This window comes from Convolutriloba macropyga, unplaced genomic scaffold (genome assembly GCF_964194025.1).
Source record: "Convolutriloba macropyga unplaced genomic scaffold, txConMacr16.3 SCAFFOLD_5059, whole genome shotgun sequence".
In the NCBI taxonomy this organism is placed as follows: Eukaryota; Metazoa; Xenacoelomorpha; order Acoela; family Convolutidae; genus Convolutriloba; species Convolutriloba macropyga.
In genome coordinates, this window is record NW_027452756.1 from 1 (window position 1) to 10,000 (window position 10,000).

At 41.9% G+C, this 10,000-nt stretch overlaps 1 non-coding gene and 1 pseudogene across 1 annotated transcript in view; both read left to right on the forward strand.

Annotated features, from left to right (window-relative positions):
- Positions 1 to 7,899: 7,899 nt before the first annotated feature.
- Positions 7,900 to 8,051, forward strand: LOC142357776 (5.8S ribosomal RNA; annotated as a pseudogene).
- Positions 8,052 to 9,731: 1,680 nt separating this feature from the next.
- Positions 9,732 to 10,000, forward strand: part of LOC142357777 (large subunit ribosomal RNA) — a 3,522-nt gene continuing 3,253 nt past the window's right edge. Inside the window, exon 1 of the ribosomal RNA XR_012761699.1 lies at positions 9,732 to 10,000. This exon is cut by the window's right edge and continues 3,253 nt beyond it. This is a non-coding gene — a ribosomal RNA (large subunit ribosomal RNA).

Here is a 10,000-nt window from a genome sequence, read left to right on the forward strand (position 1 = left end):
GCTAAACGATAAACCGAAAGGTCTGACGGGTCCTCATAAGAGGCATGGAGAAAGATCTGATACTAAAGTACCTCTCGGAAGTAATAAAATATGCCTGATGAAGCCGGGTATGATGTTTGTTGTTTGATGGCATTCATCGATTAGGTCTGGTGGATTCCCCATTACTCCGAGTGGTACTAGTAGAGGCTCCTACAGGGGTGAGCAAAGCGAGATCAAGCCTTAGGCAAGCTAGATCGAGCAGAACTGAAGCTGAAAAGCAAAATAAATGACAGGTCTGTCCAAATCAATAAACTTGAAATCCAGTGTGGTCACCACGGGTCACGAGGTGAATTCCTAGCGATTGTCTGCTGAACGTATAGGAAGGCCCGAAACGAACGATAATTTCATTGCACAGTGGAGATACTATACGTTCAGGAGTAGCATACATCGGGTTTGATCTATGATCATGTCTGGTCTCCGAGGATCCACCGGGTTACCAACTGGCACCGCTGTACTGGGTGTAAAACTGGGCCACCTGAAGTCCCGGGTGTAAAACTAGGTGCCTCTGTGCCAAAGTAGCGGCTTGCGTAGTGCATTATGCCTCCGGCTTGCGAAATGGTTATAAGCAATAACAACAGGACGCCGCGGGGTGTTCACTTAAAGGAGTAACGTTCTCTCAAGGGAGGGGATCTAAAAATCTTGATAAAACATTTATTCTATGCAAAATTTGTGCGCAAATTTTGCAAAGTAAAAAGCTGCACTGTAGCAAATTCTATGTGTGTAGCATTATTAGGGAAGTGTTGTTTGATGGCACCTCTCTACTTGATGCACCAAAGAACTACCTTGATGGCTCATGACCGCTGGTAATCTGTCGTCGCTAGTAGTTCGGAACTGAGAACAAATATGTTCGCAAATTACAACAATTATACAGCATATTGCTGAATAAAGCAGAACCGAATAATACTCAGTGACTTTACACCAAGACTGACTAATGTCTGGATTGTATCGTCCTACTCGAGTAAGGCGAAGAAAAGCTAGAAAGATACGCTTTTCACAAAGCAGGCTTAATGCATGCAAACCAAGGAGGAAGGAGTGATGCCCCTCCTTATAATAAGCAGAACCAAATAAAGAACAGACAGCATCATCTGTACAGTGACCAAGAAGAGGTGAAACTTCTGTATGTGAAAAGGCAATTTGAGCGAGATTTATTAGCAGACTAGTATTATGTTGTTTCTAGTAGGCGAAAGCCGAAACATCAACATGTGAAAATCTGATATTAAATCCTCAATCATTTTCCCTAGTATTATACAGCTATGAGTAACCTTAATTGGACACGGCAATTATTGCTGACCGGTGAAACTTTCGCATGGGAAAGACACACACACTTCTTGACAAAGCAATAAGTATTATGCTGTTTCTAGTACGCGAAAGCAGAAACATCAGCATGTGAAAGTTGTGAAGTTGAAGAATTTTTGTGTTGAGTACGATGTTGTTACTAGTAACCATGTCGACAGCTGAGAACTGTTCTCTAACCAATAGAAGGTGAAACTTCTGTATGTGAAAAGGCAATTTGAGCGAGATTTCTTAGCAGACTAGTATTATGTTGTTTCTAGTAGGCGAAAGCCGAAACATCAACATGTGAAAATCTGATATTAAATCCTCAATCATTTTCCCTAGTATTATACAGCTACTAGTAGCCGTAATTGGTCAGGGAAACATTGTTGACCGGTGAAACTTCACATGGGAAAGACACACAAATTACTTGACAAAACAATAAGTATTATGCTGTTTCTAGTATGCGAAAGCAGAAACATCAGCATGTGAAAGTTGTGAAGTTGAAAAGTTTTTGTGTTGAGTACGGTGTTGTTACTAGTAACCATGTCGACAGCTGGAAAGCTGTTCTCTAACCAATAAAAGGTAAAACTTCTGTATCTGAAGAGGCGGCGTGATTGAGATTTTTAACAGACTAGTATTATGTTGTTTCTAGTAGGCGAGAGCCGAAACATCGACATGTGAACATCTGGTTTTTAAATCATGAGTCAATTCTCCCTAGTATGATACAGTTGTTAGCCGGTATTGGTAACAGTAGAACAGAGATTTGGAGGGCAAAACCTGCTCATGGGAAATGCTCACAGAGCGCTATCTACCAGTACACATAGTATTATGCTGTTTCTAGTACGCGCGAGCCGAAACATCAGCATGTGAAATGTGTAATCGTGGGTAACTCTAAGTGTGTAGAGTACTGTGTAGTAACTAGTAGCCATGCCAAAGCATGCATTGAAACTCTTCGTGATTTAAAAAGCTCAAAGCAAGATTGACGAGGCCGCAAGGCTATGTCTTTCTAAATTCGAACAAATCGAAAGATTGTTCAAAGTACAATTAAACTGATTGATCCTGTCAGTTGCCATATGCTTGTCTGAAAGACTAAGCCATGCATGTGCAAGCGAAGCTTGAAAAAGTGGAACCGCGAATGGCTCATTAAATCAGTTACTATCTATTAGTTGATTTGCAAGCTAAATGAATAACTGCGGTAACCCTGCAGCTAATGCATGCTGATTGTCCGACACTGTCGGAGACTTTTACAAGACTACACCGGGTGATTTGCTAAGTACAGACACATCCCGTGATGAGTCCTAGTAACTGAAAGATCCCAGATAGCTTCGGCTTGGGGACGGAACTTCCGAATTTCTGACCTATCAACCTATGATGGTAGTGTAACGGACTACCATGGTTGTGACGGGTAACGGGGAATCAGGGTTCGATTCCGGAGAGGGAGCCTTAGAAACGGCTACCACATCCAAGGAAGGCAGCAGGCACGCAAATTACCCACTCTCCGCACGAGGAGGTAGTGACTAGAAATAATGATATGAACCTTTATGGTTTGTAATCAGAATGGAATGGACTTAAAAGCTCCATTGATGAACGAGTAGAGGGCAAGTCTGGTGCCAGCAGCCGCGGTAATACCAGCCTCTACAAGCGTATGCAATAGTTGCTGCGTTTAAAAAGCTCATAGTTGGATCTGTTTGAGTAGAACGGCAACATGGTCTTCAGTTAAATCTGTTGACTCGTTCCGCTCATCCTTCGCATCGAAGAAATAGTTTGCACTTAAATGTGACGAACTGTGGAAACGGTGTTTTCACCCTGAGAAAATTAGAGTGTTCAAAGCATCCTTTGGGATCGAATAATAAAGCATGGAATAATGGAGAATGACCCGCTACTCGATTGATGCCGGTTGGCTGAGTGCGGTAATGATTGAAAGGAACAGACGGGGGCATTTGTATTGCTACGTTAGAGGTGAAATTCTTGGATCGTGGCAAGACAAACTACTGCGAAAGCATTTGCCAAGAATGTTTTCATTAATCAAGAACGAAAGTCAGAGTATTGAAGAGGATTAGATACCCTCGTAATTCTGACCATAAACTATACCAACCTACAATTTGTCAAAGTCGATCTTGACTTGGCAAGAGATTAACCGGGAAACCAAAGTTTATTGGTTCCGGGGGAAGTATGGTTGCAAAATCGAAACTTAAAGGAATTGACGGAAGGGCACCACCAGGAGTGGAGCCTGCGGCTTAATTTGACTCAACACGGGAAAACTCACCCGGTCCAGACATCTTAAGGATTGACAGATTGAATATCTTTCATGATTATATGGGCGGTGGTGCATGGCCGTTCTTAGTTAGTGGAGTGATCTGTCTGGTTAATTCCGATAACGAACGAGATCTTCTCCATCTAAATAATGAAATTCACTATATGTGAATTCAAACACTTCTTAGAGGAACTATGCGGAATTAAATACCGCAGATGAAGTGAGGCTATAACAGGTCTGTGATGCCCTTAGATGTTCTGGACTGCACGCGCGCTACACTGTGTACTTTTAGATTGAGTACTCAGCCCTTGGTCCGAAATGGACTGGGCAATCAGAGAAAAGTACAGCGCTTCAAGGGGATCGTCTGTTGTAACTTGCAGACGTGAACCAGGAATTCCTGGTACTTATGAGTCAACAACTCATAGGGATTACGTCCCTGCCCTTTGTACACACCGCCCGTCGCTACTACTGATTGGATAGTTAAGCAAGAATTGCAAATTCCTACTGTTGGGACTTCGGTCTCCGGCAACGGGATGAAGCGGATCGAGCTTAATTGTCTAGAGGAAGTAAAAGTCGTAACAAGGTTTCCGTAGGGGAACCTGCGGAAGGATCAGTGATTGATTCCTTCGGGCATGGCTGCTGGTAGAGGCCATGTCTGTAGTGCGCATGACGCTCTGTCGCTAGAGATTGCTTGGCAACCAATCTCGAATTATGTATCGAGCTCAAAAACTACTTGTGTGGATACATAGTTCAGCAGTCATGGCAAGGGACTGCTTAAAGGGAGACTAGTTAGCAAAAGCAGCCTAGCAGAACTGCAGCTATCTAGATCTCAGAAGCTGGGTTATAGAAGCCCAGCTATAGACTTGTGAATGAGAAAGGCCTAAAAAGGTCCACAAGTCGCGTGGTTAGAACCGACACGCAAAAATCCCAGCGAGTGACAGAGCGTTGCGCTGTTCAGTGGGAAAGAGTTGAGCTACTCGGGGCGCCCACTGAACTTGCTCCGAGCCAAAGGCTCGAAAAAACACAGCTTAGCCTCAGATCCTTTACATAGAAGGCTAGCTAAAATAAACTTACCTTGGACGAGGGTAAAGTTTAGTCAGTTCTTAGGGGAGAGTAATCCACAGCTTCTCGCCCTCTGAACATTCTCCCAGATATGTAGGTCTGGGAGAGTCTCCTCCTGTTCTTCGGAATCTGGAGGTAGACAAAGACAGTACGATACGATCTTGCATCGGGATGACTAACCGATAATGATCATAATCTGACAATTTTTCCGGCTTGAGGCACCGGAGTCAGATTAAAGACACATACTGAACTAAAGGCGTATGTGCAAAGCTTGTCGGAGTGTAGAGAGTCAAGCTGAGTTGACTCGTCACGTGGTGATGACAACAGCCATGTGCAAAACACTCACAACTTTATCGTCTATGTGGAAAAGGTTGCTAACAGCGCTCTCTATGAGAGGCCCTCGCATATAACTATACGAGGAAAAGGCGATAGAGTTGTTTGAATGTGGGGCAGGTTCATCGACAAGCTAAGTTGATCACATTCTTGTTGTGGCATCCTACTAGAATTGGTCACGGTCTGCACCAACTCTCCCCAAGTTGGCCAGACTTAAAACTAGAAATAAGGTTTGCAGCTATGTGAACCTAGAAACTGTAAAGGAGTTGAAAGAACTTAAAGGAATTGAAAGAGGCCTTGAGGTATATCCTCTTGGTAAAGACCCACAAAAGCTCACAAAAGTGGCTTCGAAGGGCAAAACTGGTTCATCCAAAACAATTGGAGAGCTTAAAGCAGAACCAATTCGAATGAAACACTATTGGTGAAACTTCATCATGAGAACGTCACAAGCTGATCACGCTCTATGATATGACTAGTATTATGTTGCTTCTAGTAGGCTAAGCGCAAGCCGAAACATCAACATGTGAAAGTCGTAGAATTTTGCAATCAAACTGTGGCTAGTACTGTGATGTTACTAGTAACCTGGTGTTCCGTCATATGGCCAAGAGAGCATTTGAAGGCGAAACTTCTGCATGGGAAAGCTGCATCATGATCAAAATTTTATATCGAGTATTATGTTGACGTTAGTAGGCCTTGGCCGAAAACGCAGCATGTGAAAGGTATAGATAAAAGTTATTGTTGCAGTCAGTACTGTGTAGTTACTAGTAGCTGGATTTAAGCTCAAAATGAGACACTGTTGGTGAAACTTCATCATGAGAATGTCACAAGCTGATCAAGCTCTATGATATGACTAGTATTATGTTGCTTCTAGTAGGCTAAGCGCAAGCCGAAACATCAACATGTGAAAGTCGTAGAATTTTGCGATCAAATTGTGGCTAGTACTGTGATGTTACTAGTAACCTTGTGTTACGTCATATGGCCAAGAGAGCATTTGAAGGCGAAACTTCTGCATGGGGAAGCTGCATCATGAACAAAAGTTTATATCGAGTATTATGTTGACATTAGTAGGCCCTGGCCGAAAGCGCAGCATGTGAAAGGTATAGATAAAAGTTATCGTTGCAGTCAGTACTGTGTAGTTACTAGTAGCTGGATTTAAGCTCGAAATGAGACACTGTTGGTGAAACTTCATCATGAGAACGTCACAAGCTGATCACGCTCCATGATATGACTAGTATTATGTTGCTTCTAGTAGGCTAAGCGCAAGCCGAAACATCAACATGTGAAAGTCGTAGAATTTTGCGATCAAATTGTGGCTAGTACTGTGATGTTACTAGTAACCTTGTGTTACGTCATATGGCCAAGAGAGCATTTGAAGGCGAAACTTCTGCATGGGGAAGCTGCATCATGAACAAAAGTTTATATCGAGTATTATGTTGACGTTAGTAGGCCCTGGCCGAAAGCGCAGCATGTGAAAGGTATAGATAAAAGTTAGCGTTGCAGTCAGTACTGTGTAGTTACTAGTAGCTGGATTTAAGCTCGAAATGAGACACTGTTGGTGAAACTTCATCATGAGAACGTCACAAGCTGATCACGCTCTATGATATGACTAGTATTATGTTGCTTCTAGTAGGCTAAGCGCAAGCCGAAACATCAACATGTGAAAGTCGTAGAATTTTGCAATCAAACTGTGGCTAGTACTGTGATGTTACTAGTAACCTTTTCTTACGTCATATGGCCAAGAGAGCATTTGAAGGCGAAACTTCTGCATGGGGAAGCTGCATCATGAACAAAAGTTTATATCGAGTATTATGTTGACGTTAGTAGGCCCTGGCCGAAAGCGCAGCATGTGAAAGGTATAGATAAAAGTTATCGTTGCAGTCAGTACTGTGTAGTTACTAGTAGCTGGATTTAAGCTCGAAGTGAGACACTGTTGGTGAAACTTCATCATGAGAACGTCACAAGCTGATCACGCTCTATGATATGACTAGTATTATGTTGCTTATAGTAGGCTAAGCGCAAGCCGAAACATCAACATGTGAAAGTCGTAGAATTTTGCGATCAAATTGTGGCTAGTACTGTGATGTTACTAGTAACCTTGTGTTACGTCATATGGCCAAGAGAGCATTTGAAGGCGAAACTTCTGCATGGGGAAGCTGCATCATGAACAAAAGTTTATATCGAGTATTATGTTGACGTTAGTAGGCCCTGGCCGAAAGCGCAGCATGTGAAAGGTATAGATAAAAGTTAGCGTTGCAGTCAGTACTGTGTAGTTACTAGTAGCTGGATTTAAGCTCGAAATGAGACACTGTTGGTGAAACTTCATCATGAGAACGTCACAAGCTGATCACGCTCTATGATATGACTAGTATTATGTTGCTTCTAGTAGGCTAAGCGCAAGCCGAAACATCAACATGTGAAAGTCGTAGAATTTTGCAATCAAACTGTGGCTAGTACTGTGATGTTACTAGTAACCTTTTCTTACGTCATATGGCCAAGAGAGCATTTGAAGGCGAAACTTCTGCATGGGGAAGCTGCATCATGAACAAAAGTTTATATCGAGTATTATGTTGACGTTAGTAGGCCCTGGCCGAAAGCGCAGCATGTGAAAGGTATAGATAAAAGTTATCGTTGCAGTCAGTACTGTGTAGTTACTAGTAGCTGGATTTAAGCTCGAAGTGAGACACTGTTGGTGAAACTTCATCATGAGAACGTCACAAGCTGATCACGCTCTATGATATGACTAGTATTATGTTGCTTATAGTAGGCTAAGCGCAAGCCGAAACATCAACATGTGAAAGTCGTAGAATTTTGCGATCAAACTGTGGCTAGTACTTTGATGATGCTTGTAGCCAACCGAATTGGTTGAAAAGCCCAATAAGTAAGCTAACTTGGGAGAGCTTGTTGGAAACCAAATGCTACTAGATTGGTCCAAATACATCCTTCAACAGGGGATCACTTGGCTCGCTTTACGAAGAGGAGCACAGCTATATGTGTTAATTCGGTATGAATCGCAAGATTTGTTTACCGACCTCTCTAACGCAAAAGGCGGTCTCGGCTTCGGCTGTTGACTGCGTCCGATTCAGGGTTATATAACTCTCGATTGAACACATTGATGTTCTATTGTTGGTGCTTCCAATAAAATTGGAACACTTAAAGCAGAACCGATTCAAATAATAGCATTCTGATCAATGATTGCATTCCTTGATCAAGAACTGCTGGAGTCATTGTGATGGCGAATTTTCTTCATAAGAAAATTGCAAAGAGACGGAACTTAATGAGACTAGTATTATGTTGTTTCTAGTAAGCGGAAGCTGAAACAGCAACATGTGAAAATCAAGTTTTGTTCAATGATCTCGAGGCGATAAGTACTATGAAGCAACTAGTAGCCTAAGCATGACTCAGATTTGAGACAGTCAAAAAGACTGGCGAAACTTCTTCACATGAAAGTTACATAGAGAACTACAAATGTATACAGCGAGTATTATGTTGTTTCTAGTAGGCGAAAGCTGAAACATCAACATGTGAAAGTTGTCTGCAAACTGTAGAACGATATGTGATTAGTACTGTGCTGTTACTAGTAGCCAGTCTGACTGTAGAAGCCAAGACAAAGGGAAACTAATGCATCTGAAAAGGACAAGTTATGGAAAGGTATGCACGATAAGTATTATGTTGTTTCTAGTAAGCGGCAGCTGAAACATCAACATGTGAACGTCGTTGTGTACAGTAACCTAGAACTATATAGTCCTTAGTAACGTGCATTTACTAGTACCTGTAATTGGTATTCAGACTCAGGCAGTTTGGAATAGTTTGGCAAAGATGCACCAGAGAAAACTGGGATTTGATACAGAAATTGTTGAATACAAGTATTATGCTGCTTCTAGTAGGTTGAATCCGAAACAGCATGTGAAAATTGAAAACATTTCTGGTTCGAATTGTCACAAGTATTTGGTGATCTGAGTAGCCAAACTCACTACAACGCCAATTGAAGGCAAAAATTCTCAACGGGAAAAGCTATTCTCATTGAATGAGCTAACAAGACGAGTATTATGTTGCTTCTAGTAGGCGAAAGCCAAAACATCAACATGTGAAAGTCTTGCTGAACAAATTTAATGTTGTTGAGCTCAGTACCGTGTGAATTAGTAGCCATAATTGGCGAGCGAAAATTGAACTGGCGAAACTTCGTCTTTGGAAAATTGCAGATGCCGAGCACTTATTTTGCAACGAGTATTATGTTGACTGTAGTAAGCGAAAGCCGAAACAGCAACATGTGAAAGCTGTTGAAATTTGTGGTCATTTTGCAATAAGTACAAGGAGTGTAACTAGTAGCCAGGTCAAAATTTGGGATAAGAATGAGCAAAAATTCTGCATGAGAACAGTTGAAATTATGAAACTAAATTACAAAGACTAGTATTATGTTGTTTCGAGTACGCGAAAGCGGAAACATCAACATGTGAACGTTTGTAACGAAGTTTCGTTAATTTTCAGCCTAGTACTGAGCAAGAACGAGTAGCCTCATCTCCAATCCCACGCAAAATGTAGTGAAATATGTGAGTGAACCTTATTCACGGTGAGGGTTTCCCGAGGTCTGTATTGCAGCGAGTATTATGTTGCTTCTAGTAAGCGAAAGCTGAAACAACAACATTTGAAAGTTGGAATTAATGACTGAATGGAAACTTCGACCTGTGTTTGATAGTAGTAGCGAACAAAACTGCTGAATCGGTTTCTGTCTCATATTGGTCAGTGAACCAATTAAGAGACAATCAACTACATAACCTGAATTGGGCGAGAGAACCCCCTTAACTTAAGCATATCAGTAAGGGGAGGAAAAGAAATCAACTGAGAATCCCTTAGTAATGGCGAATGAACAGGGAAAAGCTCATCGGGAAGAGAAATGGCAACATTTCTCGGTGTCCGGTATGGTTTGATGCTAGACTGGTGAATTTGTCCTGATGTCTACTGGAAAGTAGCATCAAAGAAGGTGAAAATCCTGTAAAGGTCATTTTCGATACCAGTCATAATGGCTCATTCCTATGAGTA